At 38.5% G+C, this 22,879-nt stretch overlaps 1 protein-coding gene across 4 annotated transcripts in view; it reads left to right on the top strand.

Annotated features, from left to right (window-relative positions):
• Nucleotides 1–22,879, top strand: part of CaMKI (Calcium/calmodulin-dependent protein kinase I) — a 687,397-nt gene that overhangs the window by 46,930 nt on the left and 617,588 nt on the right. The gene's annotated exons all lie outside the window — the stretch shown is intronic.

The following is a 22,879-nucleotide window of genomic DNA, read 5'->3' as shown; positions in this document are numbered from 1 at the left end:
GGTCTCTGCCTGATCTGAAGGCTAGCATACAACGACATGTCGCTCAGATTTCACCAGACATGCTGCGAGCAACCGTCGACCATGCCGTGTTACGAATGCAGCATGTTGCTGAATTGGGAGGCCATATTGAACAGTTCTTGTAACCATAGTTCCTAATAAACATGCCAGAGCCATTGTTCTCATGTGTTTGATCTTTCCTGCCTTTTTCCTGTAACTATACCACGTTTTGACTGCTTACAGCGCCATTTTTACCCTGGTGGCGAGAATTGGAACTATTTTTTTTTTTTTTTTTTTTTTTGCATAATTCGCGAGCGCATTGCTTCATTATCATATCTACGAAGTTTCAGACTGCTACTCTCATTACAGCCCGTGCTGTACCACTCTGAACACCGTCACTTTAATTATAACCACCTGGTAGTTACAATTGTTCAAAAAAAGTACGTTTTACTTGTAACTGCGTTGCTCTAGTTACGTGCAAACATTGATTTGGTACCACGTAGTGTATTTGGTGTCTGCGCTGTTTGCACAACGTTCTGGTGCTGTGTAAAGTGTGGTGTATAGTCACGTGGTACGTGCTATCAATGAACGTTGAAAGCAGCAGGCAAGTCACTTGTTGAACTCTGGACTTGAATACCGCTACTTGGTCTACTTGGTTGAACACAATTTCCTTGCACCAACCTGGCACTTGGAGGCACCTGCACTACACCTAAACTCACGGCCATGAAAATAGGCGGCTGGGCAGAATTGAGCTGGTGCCACATATGGGAAAAGCAAAGCGAGAGCGGGACAAACGTCGCTGGTTCCCGCGCACTGTGTGGCAACGTCAATCGGGCTGCGTTGCCTAGTTCGAGCGTCAGTCAGACCGACCTCTCTCCGGGGCATTTTTGCATCATCCCTGAACTTTCGAGGAAATACTGTTTGTATTACATGGATTACAAAGATCAACTCTACAACGAGATCTTTCATTCTCTTAAACCTCCGAGCACAGCGCGAACTTCTGCCACCCGCGTAATTTCATGGCCATGCATTTAGTCTCAAGGAGTGCAGTGAACTAGACGGGTTTATTGTGTTGTTTTACGTATATATTACTTTATTTCAGTGCCTGTGTTGGCGCCACCAAACTTTGTTACCGATGCACTTGCATAGTTTGTAGGATAATATTCAGTGTGTGACTTGATAGCCAGAGTAAGGTTATTATTTACAAGATGGTTTAATTGTATATACAATGTTAACTGCATTGATTGTATGCATTCAGCACTATCATCCTCACACCATAAAGAAAACTTGACACAAAGTAGAAATACTTTCACGGCAAGAAGAAGAGCACATATTTATTACCCTACAATTTTAAACAAGAGCTTTGTCAAGGAAGCATATGACCCTATAATTTGTCAAAGGGTAGCTGTGGTGACAAGGGTGGGGATTGGGTGGCCAATCCGCTGACCTGATTGGCTTCCGTAGACCGACCAGTAAAGGCGTCCGCATTCATGGCGCGAAGAACGAGTGAGCCGCGCAGACTATAGCAAACTTTTAGTTTGTTGTTTCGTCGCTTGGCACTTAAGGCACTTTTTCTCGCTGCCTCTCTTAATCCATGTATAAAAAAATCTCCAGTCATTATCCTAGCGCCTCTCGTTCTGTAACCAACCCACGGTGAACCGTAGAACGCGGAAACTATTCAAGGTCAGAGGTGTTGCAGGAAGAAAAATGCAAGTACGTTTTTGTGGTGCTAGGAATAGGTAGCGAAAAAAAGTGTTCTTTGTGTGCTGGCAGTCGCTGATCATAGGTGCAGCCATTGTGAAGGTTAGTAGTTACTACCCCTTTGTTGCATTTTTGAAAGACTCGCTGCTGGTTGAAATTGTACACGTACTGAACCTGTTGCAAGAATAATACAGATAATAATACATTTGAGGGCTGCACATCCAAGGGGGCAGAGCTTACTATACTCTGTCCCAGCTATCTCTGGAACAAGCGAACGAAAACAAGTCTTTGCACAAGTAGTGACGCGAGACGGCTCCACCAATGAACACGTGAGAAGGAACGGTATTGCGTAGAGTGGGAGAAAGAGACTGCAGTTACCAGCCTTCGCAGCAGCGCGTACTTCTTTGCTGTGCCCACTTGATTTCTTCCCCTTTCTCTGCCGCTATTGCGCGGCCTTGCTCCAGAGATATCCGGGACTGAGTATATGACGGGTGCGGTGTTTATATGATGTTTGCACAGTACGTAGTTTTACACAACGGTCCATGTTGTTGTTGTTGTTGTTATTATTATTTGTTCTTGGGTTCCTCTTATGCTTATAAGATTGTTTTGCATCCTTTATAACCTACACACACAAAAAAAGGTTTCCATCACCTGTATTATATTTCAGTAGAGTACAACTAAAATAACGATTAAATGACGCAGTTAAAGACAATGTTGAATGCAAACACAAAGCAAGGAGAAAATGAAACGTGCTTGTGACCGCTTTGACATGAAATTGTTTTCGAGTACTAGTTAAAGAACGACAGCTTTATAAAATTTATAAATTGGGACTGATCCTGCACTTTGGACATGTCTATCGCTACAGAAAGTGAATAAGCAAATCACATCGTTTTCAAAAGCATGAAATCCTGTTTTATTTATATTTATTTTTATTGTTGTTAAGGAATTTTTTTTCAGTGCATGTAGCATTTTTCTTTATAGATACTCCTGTTCACATAATGTGGCACATCTTGTAAGGTTGGGAAGTTGAAGAATGTCCCACTTTATCTGAACAGGACTGTACCATGGCACGCTTCTGGTGTTGAGAATGAATGTTGACGTATTTTTTCCCTTTGAATCACGTAAGGGAGTGCGAATGTACATCTTGGTAAACAATGTCCACCTGGCTACATACATCATAACAAGTGGCGGCGATTAGAAGGAGCTTGGGGGACAGTTGCTCCCCCCACTTTTTGCCCCCGCACTATGGCCTCTTAATAGTACCAAGAGAAAGTAAACTGTCCTTGCTAGCCCCTCCCCCCTTTCCCCCAGTTTTTGCACCCAGTCGCATCTACTGATCATAACATTACGATATCAGGCTTTTTTTTAAATATATTTTTTAAAGCATCATGTCCTACTTTTGGTCTATGGAAAATGCATGATTTGTTGATGTAACCATACTGCCGAAATATTTATTATTCCCTAGTCCAGTAAAAGAACGTGTTTTTTTTATTTTACCAAACATAAAATAAAATAAAGTCTCATCTAGTAAAACTATCCATGAAGTCACTTTACGGAATAGCCTTGGGAGGTGCGGTCTAAAATCTTATAGTTAAAGCACAGTGTAGTATCGTATTGTAATGAAAAGGTCTCAGGTTCGATTTCCGGTAGGGACTACAAACTCACTACAAAGCCAAATGTTCCAGTTTCGAATCCTGGTCAGGCGTGCATGTATTGTGGCGGTGGTTTTTGTCTAATTACCATTTCAACAGTTCATCATCATCGACGTGATTAGCCCAAGAGGCAGAAACTTGATGTAAGGTAACCAAAATAGAAATAAGGTCCTGATTAGTTTTAGCGTTTCGTGAGAGTGGATTTAAACACTACGCAACTTATTGTGAAACATGCGTGGAAGTTGGTGTGTTGATAATACAAAGGTTAAATAAAACACTATAAAGATTCACTGAGGTACGGAACAACTAATATTGAAACTAAGGACACGAAGATTGATTGATTGATTTTGTTTGTTTCACTTCGCTTTTATGCCACTCTTGGTTAATCGCGAAGATAAGGATGAGTAATAATATGATGAAATTGAACACCCATGATAAGGCCAGAATTCGAACCCGGGACCCCTGGTGTCGTAGTGCGGCATGCTAACCACTCCGTCACGGGGGTCGGCAGGAAAAGAAGAATACATTAAAACTAGAAAAGATGAGGCGTACTCAGACATCTAAAAACGGTGGGAGAAAAACTCGTGAATTCAAAGTGGAAAGTTTCCATGTCTCTAAAATTAACTTAACGAAATGAGATGGGCAGGATGAAGACTGCACAGCCTCTTTATGTGTAATGCTGCCAAGCATCTTTCATAGGACCTGATGTATAAGATGAAATAGGCGTAATCGCGAACGTTTGCCGAAACTTTTCTCTCGTGGTGTTGCTATGAAGCATAACTTTATTTTCTGTTTTAATAGTTGCAGTTAGGCATTTATTTAAAAGTGCCACTACCTCCTGACCTATGGTTACAATTCAGCAGTGCATATACTTCCTGCAGATTTCATTGTTATCTCATGTTACCATTTTCCTTTGTCATGTATTCTTACTGTTATGGGGGAATTCTTCGAAACAGGAAAAAATTTGAAGTATATCCCACTAAAATAGTGTATTGCGTTCCTGGAACGACTAAACTTTGTCAGTTTATTACTGGCACCTTAATTAAACTTGCACAAAATGAGGGTCCACAAGAAATCAGTGATAGAGGCAAAAATGTAACTGTCCATTTCACAGCTCACGTTTTGACCCCTTTCTTCCACACCTCTTTTCATCTTACGCTAGTGGTTTCTCCGATAGTGGTAGTGGCTAACGCTGCCGCCTTCGAGCTTGGGGTCGATGTCCGGTGGAAGCATACTGCACAGTGGTTCGGGTCAAACTTGAACTTCCGTGTTCGATATTCGGTGGAGAAGTGATTCGGATCCAATTTCAAACTGTAGATCCAGTTCCGATTAGCCAATCTATGTAAAAAGTGGACTTACGTAGTTTGATAATCTTGAGCTTGATGGCACTCTGTTTTATCCTACCTTTCATGGAGATTTTTCTCATTGCTATTGCTCGCCTATACTCTGTCTCAGCTAACTATGGAGCAGACGAACGAAAACTAGTCTCTGCGCAAGTAGTGACGAGAGACTACTCCACCAATGAGCACGTGAGGGACAGAATTGCGTGGAGGTGGGGAAAGAGAGCGCAATTACCAACGTTCGAGCAACATACGCCGCTTCGCTCTGGCCACTCGATTTCCCTCGCTTCTCTGACACTATGCGCGGCCTTGCTTCACAGTTAGCTGGGACAAGGTATAGGTGCTCTTTCTGTGACGCTGGGCATCACTCGACTTCTGTTCTCTTCATATTTTTTTACCTTTCCACAGTACTTTCCCAGTACAGAATACTAAAGCCCAGCCTAATTCGCTGCACATCCTGACTCACGTGTCTAGTTGGTTAAAAAGTGCAACACCAAGTCGTTTATTTTGTTGATTTTGTGTCACGTAGTGTATTTGGTGTCTGCAACGTTTGCAATACGTCCTGGAGCGGTGTGCAGTGTGGTGTATTATCTCGTGGTGCGTGGTAACCAATCATATGAACGTTTAATGCAGTAGACAGGCATTTGTTGAATCTTCTGAACTTGCACACCGCTATGTTTGCGTACAGCGTCTACTTGATTTATTTTTGATTTCAAATTCCTTGCACCAAACTGACACTGGGATACACCTATACTCTGTCCCGGGAATCTCTGGAGCGAGAGAATGAAATCACGCATCTGCGCAAGTGGTAACTCGAGAGGGATCTATCAATGAACAAGTTGCTAGCGAACAGGATTGCGTGGAGGGGAAAAACGACTGCAGCTACCAGCATTTTGTATCAGCGTGTACTGCTTCGCTCCCCCTACCTCCGTCGTATCCATCTGAGCGACCTTGATCCAGAGATTCCCGGGATAGAATATAGTGTTACGATGTGCAGCGAACTAAGATAGGGGCCTATACACTCAGTCTTGTCTGTACACGAGTTCAAGACAGTCACACATATAAGGCTAATTTACATTATATTTTTAATATGATTTTTACCGGTTTCTTATTGTTAACTTTTTTGCACAAAAGCTTGTGAAAGTTCTTATTACAGTGCTATAAATGATGTATTCTGTAACTTGCTGGACAATTACAATATTTACACTGACAAAATGGCATCTTTCTCGAAGTCCAAACATCTGCCACTCCCTGAACTACGTTTTGTAGGATCTTTTCATACCGCCGCCACACTGATAAAACAAGTTGAACAAAATGATGTGGAAAGCAAGTGAAGGTATTGTACCAGACCCTTGGACTTTGTCCCTGAAAACTTGCTCGGGTCAGCATACCATCCCTTTTTAAATCTTTATATTCTCTTGTGTGTTGAAGTTCAAACAAAATAGCCTACGACGCCAAGGGTCCCGGGTTCGAATCCCGGCCTGGACATGGGTGTTCTTTGTAACTGTCCCTTCATCAACTTATCCTCATCTTCGCGATTAGCCAAAAGTGGCAGAAAAGCGAAGTAAAATAGACCAATCAATCAATCAAGCAAGCAAGGAAACAAAAATAGCGTAATATGAGAAATTCGCAAGTGATTAGGACGCAACATTGCACATGTAAACATTTCCTTTCAACACAGTGTTTTGATGTTATCGTATTTACGAAAAATAAAGGTCTCTAGTTATAAAGGATGATGTAAATATGTGTCTCAAGCTCTGTAAAGCAGAGCGAGAAGTTGCATGTTAGATCCAAAGATAAATTACTTTAATTAAAGCTTTTCAACCTTCAAGTTCTTTCCCCCTCTTTTCTCTAACAAGTTTTCATTGTTGTAGGTGCGTTGAATGAGGCACACTGCCATTCTCTTGTCACCAACGAACTTGCATTCTCAATTACATACATTATAGAATATCATAACTATGCTCGAAATAATGTAATAAGTTTTTGTGTGTATGCGTATGGAATTCGAACCTAGTTTTTTAAAACTTCATTTCCAATTCCGACGTTTTTTCCTCCTCGATGCATATGGTTTAAAAATTTGATCCATCCTGTGAGAATTCCCTTGTCACAATAACCCTTTGAGGACCAGGGCCTGTCAAGTGAAATTTTATAAAGAGATAGTGCATGGATTCGCATACTCTGCTACAAGTTACTGCAAAATTTACAATACCATTACAATACTCTACCCTTAATTTAATAATAATAATCCTTTGTGCAACAGCCCTGAAGGGCCTTGGCTTACCTACCGACTGCCGGTCTCCCTCCCACGCTTTCCTTCGTCACCTCTAAGCGTGAAGATCTGCAACCAGTATTGGACGTATCCCCAGCCGTTATAGTAGGTTTTCGGGACCGGATTACGCTTACTCATTTGAAGCTCCACAATTTCCTCACGATGGTGGGTTGCCACCGGCCCTATACGTAGACCGAATAAATTCCGAGCCGGATTCGAACCTACGCCGTCCCGCATCGAACGATCTTAAGACGAGTGAACGCCTTAATCCGCTCGGCTACGGAGGAGGACACCCTTAATTTACAGAAAGTTATTTTTTAAAAAATATATAGTTAAATATTTTATCATGCATAAAGATATATAATGATTATAAATTACAGTTACGTGGACCATAAATATATTTTTATAATCGAACATTAAAATTACATTAATTACGGTAACTTGCGTAATTATCTGTTATTACTAAGAATTGGTCGTGGTCATATTTTACGGTGTTTGAATAGTAGAGAAAACAGACCGTCATTTATCCAGTCAGCTTTTTGCAGTTACCTGACTATTTAGAACGGAATCAGCTAATATTTATGTTAAGCATTGTCCGTATGATACGGAAATTTTCGATCTCTCACGAGGATCGAACCCGAGACTACTCGCTCCAAATGTAAGAGCGCTTATCATTCGGCTCGCGGAGTCTTGTACTATTTCATACACTACAAGTAATTTTGTATCTATATTCTTTTCATGATTTTTTTAAATCCCGAGTTAATAGCAACGACGAAATGATTAGGTAAATGATGAAGTCCATTTTAATTTCCCTTCCAGCACTTTCATTCTGTTTTCAACTTATTACGATTTCTTTTTCTCTTCTTTTCGCCACTATCTTTTGTCATTCGTGTTTATTGTTTCATTATCTCCTATTTCAACATTGTTTGTGTTTTCGCTACATATTTCAATCATCTGTTCCTTTTGTGCATGGCATATATTATTGTCTTTACATTTCTTCTTGTGCAATGCTCTTCTTTGCTGATCCAGAAATCCTATTTTACAATGATACTTTACATTCATCAACTTTCCATCGTTCCCTTTCGTTTCATTTTGTCATGTTTCTGTGAATCTTGTTTACGTTTTCCCTAAATCTAAATATTGCATCTTTACTTTCTTTCCCATTATGAAATTCATCAACAGCAATACAATAACTTAGTTCCACTTTTTTTAGTTTTACTTATTAGGAGGCCAAGTTTATATGAATGGTTCTAAAATATAGTAAAAAAAAAAAAAAACACTACACACATTATGCTTAATATTGTGCACACTTAAACATACGTTGGTGAAGGAAGTGACCATTGATACAAAGATGCAATTTTTATGAATAAAACTGAATATTTGGTTGATATGTAAAGTACGTACACATTATGATACGAGAAACGAAGTTAGCCTGCATAGAAATCAATACCCTGATGAATACCTTTGCAAAGCTCTTGAACACCATTGATACCTGGCCATATCTTCTTCATTACCAATGTATCCACATTAATAGATCAATTTCAAAACACCACTTCGCCTCCCCGATGGCGCAGTGGTAGCGTCGTCGCCTTGTAATCAAGAGGTCCCGGGTTCGATACCCGGTGGAGGCACATAGTGGTTTGGGTTTCACTTTAAACTGCACGTCCAGTCCCAATTAGCCTTACTGTGCATAAAGTGGACTTAAAAACACCAACTCAACTCAAAACACAACTTAAATTCGTATATATTTTTGCACACAATTAACATAACCTTTTATTGTCATTTGAAGCATTTTTTGTATTATTCGTTAATGTGTATCCTCCATTATAAATATCCTAACGGAGGATACAACTACAGATGATACATTTTTCTAGGTTTTGCTCTGCGTACCTGTTTCTTTAGAGGTTAGAATGTTATTGCTCTGCATATGACTTTAAATAAACAATGTTGCTTAAAGTTGATAAGTCTGTTAGTATATTGCAATTTGGGTATACAAAGATTCATACCGTCTTGACAAAAGTTATCTGCGAATTGCCGTGGATTTTTTGTTTATAGACAAATATTGCTATACAACGCGAATTTTGATGAAATTCCTGTTATTCGTTCCAATTTTTTGATGGAAGTGCTCTTATGTTTTCAGGAAGATGCCTCTGGCCGAATAACTCAATTTATACAAAATTTCGAAAAATATCAACTATTTTATTGCTGTAGTTAATGAAAAACCCCAAGCACGTTTGACTAAAATAATGAACTCTCTACATTTCTACATGAAATCATTGATTGTTTAAGAAGGATTCCTCCAAATCCTTGGAAACTTCAAATACCATATAGGTTCTACTTGATTCTGTTGTAAAGCACATACTCATGTGAACATGAAATAGTGAAGAAACAAGAAAAAAACTGGCAATGTTCAAAACAGGCTACCGTTGGGTTTCTTGACACGCTGCCAAAAAAAAATTGATTCGTGCCTTTAGTACGAATAAAACCGTTCTGTAACAAAGATACCTCTCGATAAGCTTCAAGATCCGAAACTAAGGCGATATTTGAAGCAGTTCGCCAATCTGAAATTTATAAAAATTGCAATACTTACGTTTGGTTTATGTTCGAGATCCTCTTTTTATTATTATTATATATATATATATATATATATATATATCCCTTCTGCACACTTTCGCTTCCGTGCACAGTTATATTTTTCTTACAAAAACCAAAGACATCAAAATTACAATAAACAACTAAGTTTATTTTCAGAACACAACGGAATTCTATTATTGTACTATTACAAAAGTTAGGTATGAAGGAACTCACCTCGTTAATGGTCTCTATCTCCAACTTTGTTTATTCATTAATATGACTGTAGTGATGCTCTCGATTTTATACCATGTAATCGCCAGATATTTTTAGGTACCAGAGAAGATAATGCGACTCTGGTTTCTATTCATCAATGTTCAATGTGCATTTGTTTTTAAGTTTAAACAATGCATTACATAGAAGTAAAAGAAGTAAATACCAGATCAGTTGCATTGTTTTTATACGTCTCCTGAGGGCGAAGTGGTTACTCCGTTATCTTGTAATCAAGGAGTCCCGGTTTCGATGCCCTGCGATTCGGATTCCACTTAAAACTGTAGGTTCAGTACCGACCGATTAGCCTATCTGAGCATAAAGTGGACCCAAAACAAACTTACATTTTGACAATTATTTTCAAACCACAGTGTGAATATGGGTGCTACAATAGTAGTCGAAATACTGAATAGCAGTTAATTGGCAAGTTAAAGAAACCACTCTTGAGCTTATGTGTGCACATTCTGTTTAATGCATATTTATTTCGACACCTGGGCAAACATCAATTGATGTTCTTTGTTTGACATACAGGCATTATCTTTTTCACAAATTTTGCATTTTCCTTGAATTTTAGTCGCGATTTTCATGTTTTTATTTGTACATTTTTTTGTAGGTAATAAAATCATCGGATTATTTGCATCATTGCAAAATCTCTGTATATTGCCATTGAAAAGGAAATAGAATATGAAACTATTTGCGTAGCTTTGCACGGTTATATATATATTAAAACACAACAATGAGGAATGGATCATCAAATCCGAATCCACCATTAACCGAATTCAGTGGAATTTAAATCCAGGATTTGATATCGGATTCTTCAAGGATTCGGATCCGCTCATCCCTAACACTCCACTTACTACCTTCAAAATTTTGTACATACAAGTCAACAGTTTGTAGACGCAAACCACAAGAATATGAAACTGCACAAGCTACTATGAGCTGAATAAATATACACACTCTCTTATGTCGGCTAGTTTGATAACGCGAAATATGTTTGCATGATGTTGATATTCACCTCATATTCATGGCATAACTTTGTTAGTACGTGGAATTTGTATCCATGTTACTGTTTTGTTTATTTTAGAATTTTCAGGATGTACTGTCAAAAATATCATTTGCATTTTGTATGATTGGTATGAGATGTACGAATTTTCCTGCTAGTATACAGTTTTTCTTTCCGCAATGATAATCTGTTATGAAGTTCTTGAATGCTGCAGGCAACCACCATCTGAACCGGAGCAGAGTGCAGTGACATTGTGGCCTTACAAGAAAAATGCTGGTGCTCGTCGACACGATGGTGGTAAACATCAGGGTAGCTATTTTTGTTACCGTTACTGATTAGCGTGAAGATGGTACCTGCAATGTTATGCTTAAATTTGTCATACATACATTACTAGTGTACACATGTCTTGCTAATTTTCTATTGTTTTTCACTCAATATGATATTTCAACGAGGTCATTGTTAATTATATGTAAGCTTGACACACTTCCTCCCTTTCTTCCGTAATATTTGTCGAATCAGTTATTTCATTTTTTGCTTGTACAATTTGTTCAGGAAAGCTGATGCAGAATCCACATTTTTAAATCTTGTGCAGGACTCTAATTCAAAACCTTGTACGTGAATCAAATAAGATATCACATACGAAATGGACAATAATGTGGTCAGAGATCGGTTTAAATTATAAGTTATCGCTGTGATTTGAAATGTTCACATATTGCTTCGCCGACTTGATGGCCGAGCGTGTTAGGTGGTCGACTTTCGATCTCGCCAATAGCACTTATCGTATTTGAGTTGATACTGGTTGTCAGATTATATCGTTCGATGAAGCCTTACTCATATATGCTTGCACAATTGGAACGATAACAAGGAATAAAATCGCATTTCCACACGCCAATTTACATAGTTTTCAACATTTGCAAAATATCAACAAACTTAAAGAAACAATGTTACAATGAATTTAATTAATAAGTATATATCAACGATCATAAAATCTTACCACTGTAGGTATTGATGATTTGAAAATGTACGAAGTAGGTATTCAAAATTCTATTTCAAATGTAAAATTTTCTGCATTTTCAAGTCCACCCGAAAACTTTTCACACCTGCTTCTAAACTAATTAAATGGAAAATGCAAGACAAGTTGAAGCATTCAGAATTGCGTGTTTTTGAGTGTCGATGAAAATTATCTTGACGTACTTTGTGCACAAATTTCTTCTCGGAAAGAAAACTTGTTGCTTTAGTATGAACATCAATCTTCTTCTGACACGCTACACATGTTGCCCTTCAAGAGAAGAGAGAGGGAGAACTTGCGTGCTTAGAGGAACTAGATTTTTTTGTGCAGTCAATCCATATTCTTCAGTTCACGGCTTTTATTTTTACATACCCTACCATCCTAATCAAGACTTTTTAAAATTTAATAAAAAAATTAATATTCTTACTGTAGTACTTCGGAACTTGAATTTTAAGAAATGAATATTGCAGCAAGTGTTGGTGAAATTTTGCTTACATTTTATACACATGGACTAATTGAAACTGTAAAACAGTTTTTCTTACCTATTCGAAAACCGTGGCCGGATTAAACTAAGAACTGTTTCCGACAAAAGTTGTTTTTAATCACGAGATCTATCAAACTAGATGTGACTCAACCATTTCTACCATTCAGAAGTTTCCTTTTGCTTCTGCGTTGGTATAAAGTAATTTTGGTAGGTTTTGCATTTTATTAACCATTTCGTAAATATTGCCCCGTTACAAAGTGTGTGTGTGTGTGTGTGACATATTATTTTTAAAATAATGTGATAACATATTAATAGTTAAGTAATGTTGTGCCTAGAAACTGCAACATTTTTCCGAAAGAGTTCTGGACCCCGTTTAGTGTCGTCTCTGTTCCCTGTTTTCAAATCCACGGGGACAATAATTTTGTGTTATCAGCAGTAAGCAACGGGCGAAGACTAGTCAATTGGTATGAGACGCCACTATATGTGGAGGAGATCTGTATAAGGATAATCGGGCTTGAACTCAGAGCCGTAGAGGAGGGGAGTGAGGTGTCTACCCCGGGACCTGAGGCAAGAGGGTGCCGAACGAGCACTTTGAAAAGGAAGTTGAAAAAGAATGAACACAGCACAAACAGTGCCTCGCAAAAATTTATATTGTGATTTGCAAACAAACAGATTTTGTAAAAAAAAAAAAATGTTCCTCAGCGTATCATGCATCATTTCTATAACAGTCACATGACATTTATATTGTTACTTAAAATACAGTGTACGATTTGTGATACAAAATACCACGTAACCAACTAATAGTATGTGCAAGAGTGCTTCAAATGGTCCATATCCGAAATGCATTTTGACATTTTCATGAAAAAATATGAAGGTTTCATATACCATATGCACTTCACGATAAAAAATAAACCTCAGTATTAATTAATGTCCATAAATAATACTTTATTTTACGGACATTTTATATTGGAAGCATAAGCATAATTTTGCAATGTTCTAATAAAAAATTATATGTTTTAACACTTCTCTGTATGGCATTAAAATTGTACCCTCTGTACCACATGGGAACTCATTGTAAATTTCCAAATGCAACAGAGATATGCTGTCCGACACCAATTTCGAATTTGTGGCAGATGAGTCTTGCCTTGAGTAGGGCATCGAGAAGAAACAAGAATTGGCAGTCTTGTCTTGCCTTGTCTTGTATGTGAGGAGGTCTGTTTCGTTTTCGGTTTCGACTCAAAGTCTTTAAATATATAGCATAAGCTCCATATACAGCGTGTCACAGCGTAAATTTTTACAACAGAGGTCACTAACGCAAACAACTTTCTCATTAATAATTTTAAGTTTGATGCCTCCTTTCAACGTGTGCGGTTGCTGGTGAGAGGGGCGCACTATTTGAAAAAATAATTAAAAAAATAAGAAACAAAATTTCTCCTTTAAATGTAGCCGTGCCGTATAAATTGCAAGCTTTGAGCTCCACCTACGGGACGCGCGCAGGTTCGAGTCTCCCGGGGAAGCTTAACAACTTTCCCTTATATTTCAGCTTGTGTATGAGACCGGTGGTCACCCACCATCGTGGGCAAATTGGAGAGCTACGAATGAGTAGCGTAATCCGGTCATAGGGAACTACGACGACGACTGGAGGTTCGTCTTGCTGACCACATGTCACCCCGTAACTGTTTGCATGATCTGCCACCCCTGCTGAGGCAGTCGGTAGTTAGTCACTGCCCCTCAAGGGCTGTTACGCCACGGGTTGAATATTTCATAGTTCTCAAGAGCGCATCCCACTTTCGCCGCCGGGGAAACATGCCTCGGGGCACCTCACATTTGCATTACAGCGAAATATATGACTGAATATGACTGACTTGAAACCATTGTAGTTACTTTTAAAACCTCAAGCACCAAGAGTATCCCAACGCTGATTCGGTACAACTGTGCTGAAACTGCTGAACGCTATCATTGTATGTTGTTTTCGGAAGCAAACAGACTCTGTGTAGTTTTAACTTCCAAGTTGAGCACGTTAAGTGGTAAGCTGAAGGTGAAGGGATATTCCTTCTCAGCTTTGAATGTGATAATTGAGGATCCGCCGCAAACCTTGTGGGATGGATTTTAGTACATGCAACATGCATGGTGTGATCAATGTAAGGAAAATAAAATTGTGATATCCATATATATTACTGATACTCAATCAAACTTGGGAAATTGCACCCAGCACGGAAGATGGCCGGAAGACAAGAGATATGCATGGGAAAAGTTAATATGTATTTCCATACTGTCACATGGATTTTACGATCACATTGCTGCTCGTGGTAAATGTCTGCAGTTGTCGCTTACTGTATCAGAACCGTGCAAGGGGAAAAATTGCTGTCATCATCCCAGCCGGGAACTAGAGTAGCAGAGTTAAAGCTAGGGGGAATTCTCTTCCTCTCCGTTCATTTAGGCTTTGTGGAACGAATTGTAACTCTGTCAGCTGTCACAGAAATGCCATTCACCATCTTTCACATCTCCATATAGAGTGAGTCAGTCTAGTCTCAAACCGGTCTGCATTATTGTATACTCAAACGTTTCGTTTGCTTAATGTCTTCAGCATCTTTTCTTTCCTGACTCGTAACAAGCAGATCGTTATGCCCCGCGTTCTCGTCTATACATCAGTGATTGTTCAGTGAAACTATAATATACGAGACAGGAATGCATAGTTTATGTGCTACAGTAATTGCTTTAATAAGGAAAAAACAAATCATCAAATGTAAGTTAACTCCTAAAATTAGCAACATGATCTGTTTGAAACTTGATTGATTTAGTTTATTTTACTTCGCGTTTTGTGCCTCTTGGCTAATTTGCGAAGATGGGGATGAGTGATGAAATTGATGAATGGACATTCACAAACAACCAAGCCCGAGCGGGATTCGATACCCTTGGCGTCGCAGCGCGATGTGCTTTAAGGAAAGCCCCTAAGTGGAAGCTTTCCCCATCACACTTCATTCACTCATATCATTTCATTCACATTTCTATTTCAGGACTTTTCAGGACAGACAATCACAAATATCCATGCCTTACCCGGGACTCGAACCCGGAACCCCTGGCGTAGCGCGCTCTGCTAACCACTTCGCCACGGAGGTCACCACAGGGTCTGGCTGTTTGAAACTTGAACCAGACACTGTATGCGGAGATACACGATTGCTATTTTTTTATTTAATCTGTATCAATGTGCCATATTTCTACAGAAACTCTACCAAGAGTGGAGTTCACGTTATTTGATCAGCTATTTATAGGGGAAGCTTATAATAATATGAATTCTCGTGCGGCCAATTTGGCACCTTTGCTGATTGGAGCGCTCTCGAATACCCAGGGTTTGGTACTAAATGCACTATCTTAATCCGCTTGATACATAAGGTTTGTCCATTTGGCTTTTAAAAGAATAGTTTTTAAAGTTTCAACGTGTTCAGTACAATTCTGCACCCTCGAAACGATGACATACACCTAATGTGCCCAAGTTTGCTGTTAAAGGTAATAAAATGTATATTCTCTTTTTTATAGAAGTGGCCGGCACTTGAATTCTAAGAAATTATGGGGGAAAGGCGAGTCCTCCCTTGGAAATAACTTACATTATTGTTGTGCGTATTTGTGTGTGTGTGTGTGTGTGTGTGTGGATAGTACAGTACCATTGCATCATGAATGGCCCATAACCAATTTCCGTGTGGTGAGTCCCAAAGGCTACTACAAATCTGTAAACATATTTTCATCCAAAATCGTTGAAGCTTCCGCCTGAATAGCAGTTTTATATTCTTCGGCTCGTCTCAACCAAAAGGTTGAAGATATTTTTGAATATAGCCATCAAGTTACTAACTTTTAAGTTTCAGCTTGGAGGAAGAAGGAAACTTATAAAAACTTCATTGAGACTCGACGGTGGACTTTGAACTCATACACTATATAAAAAACACTTTCACGTTTACATTGACAAGCAGTATCAAATTGCGACTAAGTTACAGAAAGTTCAGGCACTTGTCTTCTTTTTGGGTTGAAGAGAGGGACTTTTTATATTCATTTTCAAAAAAAAAAAAAAAAATGTATACGTTGGTTAAAAGCTTTGGTTAAATAAATCCTCAATTGAAGTGTGTATAGGATTCGTTTCAGTACCATAGAATGGCATTGAAAGTAAAATAATAATGTTCCACGATGTTTTGGAGTTTTATCAAAATCTGATTGATAGACAGATAGAAGCAATAAAAGGATGAAAATGAGAGGAATCAAGTTAGAAAACGTTTTTAATTTTCTGTCACTGTGCATCATATGAAAAGAAAGTAACGATCAGATACATGCTTTCATGACTACCAGATTTGAACAGAAAATGCATACTTGCTCATACTCTTGGGATCTATATCTAAGGGATGATAACGTGTACGTCTTTTTATGTTTAAACTAAAAGGCTTAATTTTATTAAAATTAAACTGTAAGCTGACAAGTAGAAAGTCTTATTACATCAAAAGTTTGCATACAAGTACACTAAGTTTTACTGTTCTGCGCGCTTATTCACATACAGGCTAAGGTGACGTACGGATGAAATGACAGTGAAGACATTGATCAAACAAAAACATTTATCTCTTCAATGAAATAAATAATAATAATAATAAAATTTGCGGACTTCAGTCCACAAAGCTACGAATCATTAATCTAACCCGAGCGGAAATCCTATTCCTAGAATATCAAGGATACGAGGATAGAGGATCAAGGAAGGATACGTATATAAAGCAGACTACATTGAGTGTAATGCAACTGAGAGCAAGCAACAAAGCAATAAAGACGTTCACACAAGAATTTCCACATTACTCCAGCTCAACAACCTCAAGTAGTAAGGATGTGAGAATTTTTCATTGACATTGACGAAAAACAATTTCCTGAATCAGAGGTATTTCGTAAAATCATTGCTCTGTAGCTAATCCTGGCATGTCAGCAAAACATGCCCATAGGAAAAGCCTACTACTCTGTCTAGTTGGTCGATTTATTTGTCAACCTATTTGTACCACCAGATTAAGTGCCCGGATTAGTTGAGAGGAAGACGGAAACAGTCAAGGAAGTGGTCTTCGTTGAAGGTACTACCTAGGTATGTGTCGTGTTGGATTACATATGACGTAGAAAATTCGAAATTATATGAATGTGTTCATAATTAATGAAGTAACGACGAATTTAAAATTACCAAATCTCCACTTGCGATCTGACAATGTAAACATTTTGGACATACGGTGCTGGCACGTTCTCCATCTGCAGCTTGGCAAAGAGCCTACGAAGGAGAGAGTGAATGCATTTATACCGGAGTCGTTACGATTCATGGTCCTACTCGCAGAATTTTTACAGCCTGTTAACCTTCAGTAAACACGTTTCAATTCTGAAAATCCAAAGAAGCAAGCAAGCATCTGTAGGCTATTTATTTCTTATGGTTAGTCAACGCTAACCACTTCTAGAGCTTGATTATCTTCGGCGATGGAGATCAAAGAACAAAAGAAGAATGACAGAAACAGAACGAACCATTAACGACTTTCCACTGGGTAAAATCCAACATTTCTAATGGACCTGACGGGTTTTGCAATCAATTGTATACGCAAAATATAATTTAGTTTGTACTGCATGCAGAAAAACTGATCAGAATGTCTTATTATAAGATTATTATGATATTTAGACTGTGCGACATGCAAGTTTCTGGCCGTTTCTTGAATAAAGTGGACCCGTTGAACACGAATCTATTACTTAAACACCTAGTGAACCTTATTATATATCTATATTATTCTTACTTACTATCCTTATATTTTTATGTAGTTATATTCATATGGATGAAAGGTTATAACAGTAAATTAGAAGTAAAACGCAATTAGGAAGCAAGTCAAGTTAAAAGTTGTTCTGAAGAAGTGTCACACTTTTTGGCGTGCATTGCAGCTATATAATTCAGGATTCGATTTACATGTAGTGCTTGTTTTACACCTGTTACTGAAGTTATGGCTGCAAATGTTTTTCAACAAATTGCCGTAACTATTCTCTCCTTTAGGTTACATTTTCATTCTGGAAGTAATTCAACAACAATCAAGGATGAAGTACACGCGTGATTTAACCTCAGTGTAATTGTGCACTAAATTGTATTTCAAGTGGGTAAAGTTGCAAACTATAAATAATGAACTCCACTAGAGATTTTGACATTAAGGTCAAATAAGTGGGGGAAGAGGTGCTTTTTCTGCGTGGAAATCTCGTGGATCGCAATATACCTAGTCTTACCATAAATACTGTCCCAAAGTTGTAAGTAAATAGACACAAAATGGTGAGAGATATTGTAATATCAGAATAACATTAGGTGCATGGATGCATTATGAACCAAAATCACAAATAATTATTCGAAATGGCCACCTTTAGCACTGACACACTTCTGAAGTCTTCGTGGCCACGCATCAATGGAATTACGCAACACATCAAGTGGAAACTCCGCAGCTGCCTTCTGAAGAGACCGCTTTAAACTGTCAATATTGGGATGTCTCTTCTTGCAAGCAATCTCCTGAAGCTTGGACCACAATTTGTAGTCCAAAGGGTTTAAGTCTGGACTGGCACAAGGCCAATCTCACGTGGAAATGAAGTCAGGAACATTTGCCTCCAACCACTGCTGGGTGGTGCGTGCTTAGTGTGCTGGGGCTGAGTCCTGCTGCAAGCTCCAGTTCTCTCCATGGAAGATGGTGTCGGTAAGATTCTTGCATAGTTTCTCAAGCACTGTCTGCTGGTACACTTTGGCTGATGTTTTTACCCCTTTTTCACAGAAATGGAGCGTGTACTCATAGCAAATGTTCCAGGCTTCATTTCCAATTCAGATTGGCCTTCTGCAAGTCCGGACCTATACCCTTTGGACTACAAATAGTGGTCCAAGCTTCAGGAGATGGCTTGCAAGAAGAGACATCCCAATATTGAAAGTTTAAAGCGGTCGGTCTCTTCTGAAGGCAGTTGCTCATTTTCCAGTCGATGTGTTGCGTAATTCCATTGATGCGTGGCCACGAAGACTTCAGAAGTGTGTCAGTGCTAAAGGTGGCCATTTCGAATAATTATTTGTGATTTTGGTTCATAATGCATCCATGCACCTCATGTTATTCTGATATTACAATATCTCTCACCATTTTGTGTCTATTTACTTACAACGTTGGGACAGTATTTATGGCAAGACTAGGTACATTGAGAAGGTCAGCATATGCATCTTTGCCCATCCTTTTTACTTTTAAGGCTGATCTACAAGGCCGCTTAGAACTCTGCTACTCTGACGCCGCGTTACCGTCAATGGAACAACTCAATGAGCAAATCATAGTGCAATTTACACGGATGTTTTCAATGCTCATATTCATTGTTTTGACGTTAACGAGGCGTCAGAATTGGCGCCTTTTAATCTGACTTATAGACAGTTATCTTAACATCGTTACGCCATTTTTCTTGTGTGCTTGCTTTCAGAACTAAAACTAAACAGTATTAATCTTTTAGTATTTCTTCATGTTATTGTTAGGGGTCTGATAACAATATCCATTTCCCAGGGGTCTCAGGATTTCAACAATCCTGGGCAAGTCATTGATTTTTCGTTGTCTTTTTCTTAGCTCTCGCATCAATTTACCATTCATTTTTATCACTGGAATTAACCTACGGAGATAGAAAAGCGACCTAAAATATCTTAAATACAAAACAATACAATATCAATTTTATCACTACTTATATGATGATGTCGAACATATTTTTCAGTTTCAATAAGGACGCGTTGTCTCATCGACTTCCATTACAGCGTGCTGCTGCTTTATGCTGAATCTTGGATGAAGCTGGATTCTTCTCAAGAAGACCCCAAGTTAATTTTATATACATTGTATTGAAACTGAAACTTAATGAAATTGTATTGTAGGTAGCATTTGTGTGAATTAACCTTTTGCTTGCAGCTGCACCCACTTATTATTTAATTCATGAGTAAGAACGAAATGCACCTGCTTCAAAAGTTGTCAGTTTAGGGAGTGCGGATTAATAATGGCACTTAACAATTTACATAACATTTAAAGCAACGTTACAGGTAAGGTACAGAGTACCGTTTTTTTTATTTAATTATTATGTATAGTATTACTCTGTGTGATAATGGTAAAAAATAAGCTCAATACGTCCTGTTCGTTTCAGTCATAAGTGTTGTCAATATTTACACAAATAGAATTTTATATTAAGTTGCATGCTTCATGAACCTCTTTGCAAGTGTAGTTTTCAAATTATCACCTAAAACATTTACCATGCATGTAAATATTATATTGGGGGGAGGGTTGTAAAGTCAACAAGCTCTTCCATGTATACCCTATTGATTATTAATATGTAAGCCTAGTAATATAATAATGAAATATCGGAATCAACTTCCACAAGAATTGACTGTACGTAATAAGGGAGAGAATAAAGAATTTGGAGGTGCGAACTGAAGTTCGATATAGCAAGCACTCTATTTGGTATCCACTTAGTTGTCCAAGTCTCGGTATGCTACGTGGACAAATAATCTGTAAATAGCTGCACTGTTTATTTTGTGGAACGAAATAATAACTCCGTTTGCCTTCCTTGTTACCACTCCGTTGTTGGCACGGTAGCCAAAGCTCTTAGAGGAGCAAGTTGCGCTGCTGTGATAATTGACAGAGTAAGCAGCTGCCAACTTGAAACTTGAAGCGTTACACAGTACTCGCAGCAACAAGTGTGCATATTGTATGAATAATTAATTACAATGTCAATCAACACGTGAAAAGACCCATTTTACAAGTAAATAATGTGTGCAGTTCAAATTAAGCTGTAGTGAGAGCGATCGTGCCAAAAGTTGCTAAGAAATTATATTTTTTTTGTATTTTTTTCCTTTACGTCCCCTTTCTTCCATCGCCACGATGAGGATGAATACTAATATTAATACTGATGAAGGGACGCTTACCCATACTTAGGCTAGACTGCTGGACCACCTATGTGGCTAAGAAATATTAAATGTCAAAATACACACACATTATTCCTCAAATATAATGGTGATGATGATTTATGATATATTGGGAAAGTCAGATGCTCATGAATGCTATGGATGATACTGAGACGGGACAATGCTTTGCAGTTTCGTCTTATCTAGTGAAATAATAAGCCAATCATGTTGTTCATCTTACTTCGAGTTACAAGTGTCTGTCTCGTCATCGATCTTGTCTCGAGTTGCAAATACGTGTCTCGTTTTCGATCTTGTCTCTATATCCACACTGCAGTCTCGGTCCTCTCTCGGTTTGGAAAGAGAAGTCTTGATCTCGCCCTCTCTTTTCTCGAAACAATAGATACAAGAAATTGGCATCTATATCATTCTGTCTTAGTGTATTTTTTTTTCAAAGGCAAAGTTTGAGTTCACTTTACGTTCAGATATGCCAATCCACATTGAACCTACAGTTTAACGTGGAATCAGAACCACTGTACTTTGCCCACACAGGGACTCGAACCATGCACCCTTGATTGCAAGGCGACAACGTTATCGACTACACTTATGAGGCCCGAATATTGCCGAGACTCTCGCGGCGGAGTGTGAGCCCCGGACTTTGTGAAGTTCAGATGGAGACTCAATCTACGCATGTGATTACAGAAGACCAAGAAAGAAGGTTACAGTTACTGCCATCCATCATGTTAACCGCCGTCGGTGAAGTTCCGAATGGCTAATTGCAAGTTTTCCAACAGTCCAATATTCCTAAATATGTTGACAGAAAAAGAGAATATTTAGTTACCGCCCACTAATTGCACAGAATGACATCATTTATGATAAAAATAAAAACACAATTTATCCACTTTACCCCCCAGAGGTTTTCAGGAATTTTGTACTTGGTGATACGGTAGTGAGGAGATTTCGTTTGTAGTAGTCTTCACCATCTTATCATGTAATTGACATTCTTTATTTTATTAAGGCAAGCTGGGACAATCCTCACCAAACCCCCGCTTTCTGTCGGCCAAATATTTAGAACACAAAGTTACACACCCCCATTCAATATTCCTGAGAAAGCGTTCAGAGAAACAAGTAGTGTACACCTTTTCTTCCTTCCTTCCTTCCTTCCTCTTCTGTCTCTCCCAGCTATAGAATAGGATATCAGTGAATGCAATTAAAATTCCAGAGAGAGTGAGAATATTCCACTTAAATACTTCAAGTAAGGTGTTATTGTAATTTCGAAAATATTACGTCAAATTTATTTTCCGTTTTCTCCATTAAAAACGTTATATCTATTGGTTAGTCACAAACAGCAAAACGTTATGTCCAGACCTTAAAATCTTTTGCTTTTGGAATTCAGTACCTACGTACACCAAATTCATATGAGCTTCACTAAATTGTATTTATTTGGAATTATTTAAGCTTTTTATGATAGAGAATGCTCTCGATGGAGTATTTTACCATTCTGTTTCCTCCCATCCTCGGTATTGTGTGCTTTTATTTTATAACCATGCAAATTTTGGCGAAATGCTCCTCGACATTATGGTGCCTTCTTTTAGCAATCAATATAGCATGTCGGACGATAGAAAATCGCACTTGAGAGCTACGACGCCAGGGGTCCCGGGTT

The sequence above is a fragment of the Lepisma saccharinum genome, chromosome 2 (assembly GCF_977018435.1).
Source record: "Lepisma saccharinum chromosome 2, izLepSacc3.1, whole genome shotgun sequence".
Classification (NCBI taxonomy): Eukaryota; Metazoa; Arthropoda; class Insecta; order Zygentoma; family Lepismatidae; genus Lepisma; species Lepisma saccharinum.
The sequence above is the reverse complement of the archived record's forward strand: the minus strand, read 5'-3'. Positions and strand labels throughout refer to the sequence as shown.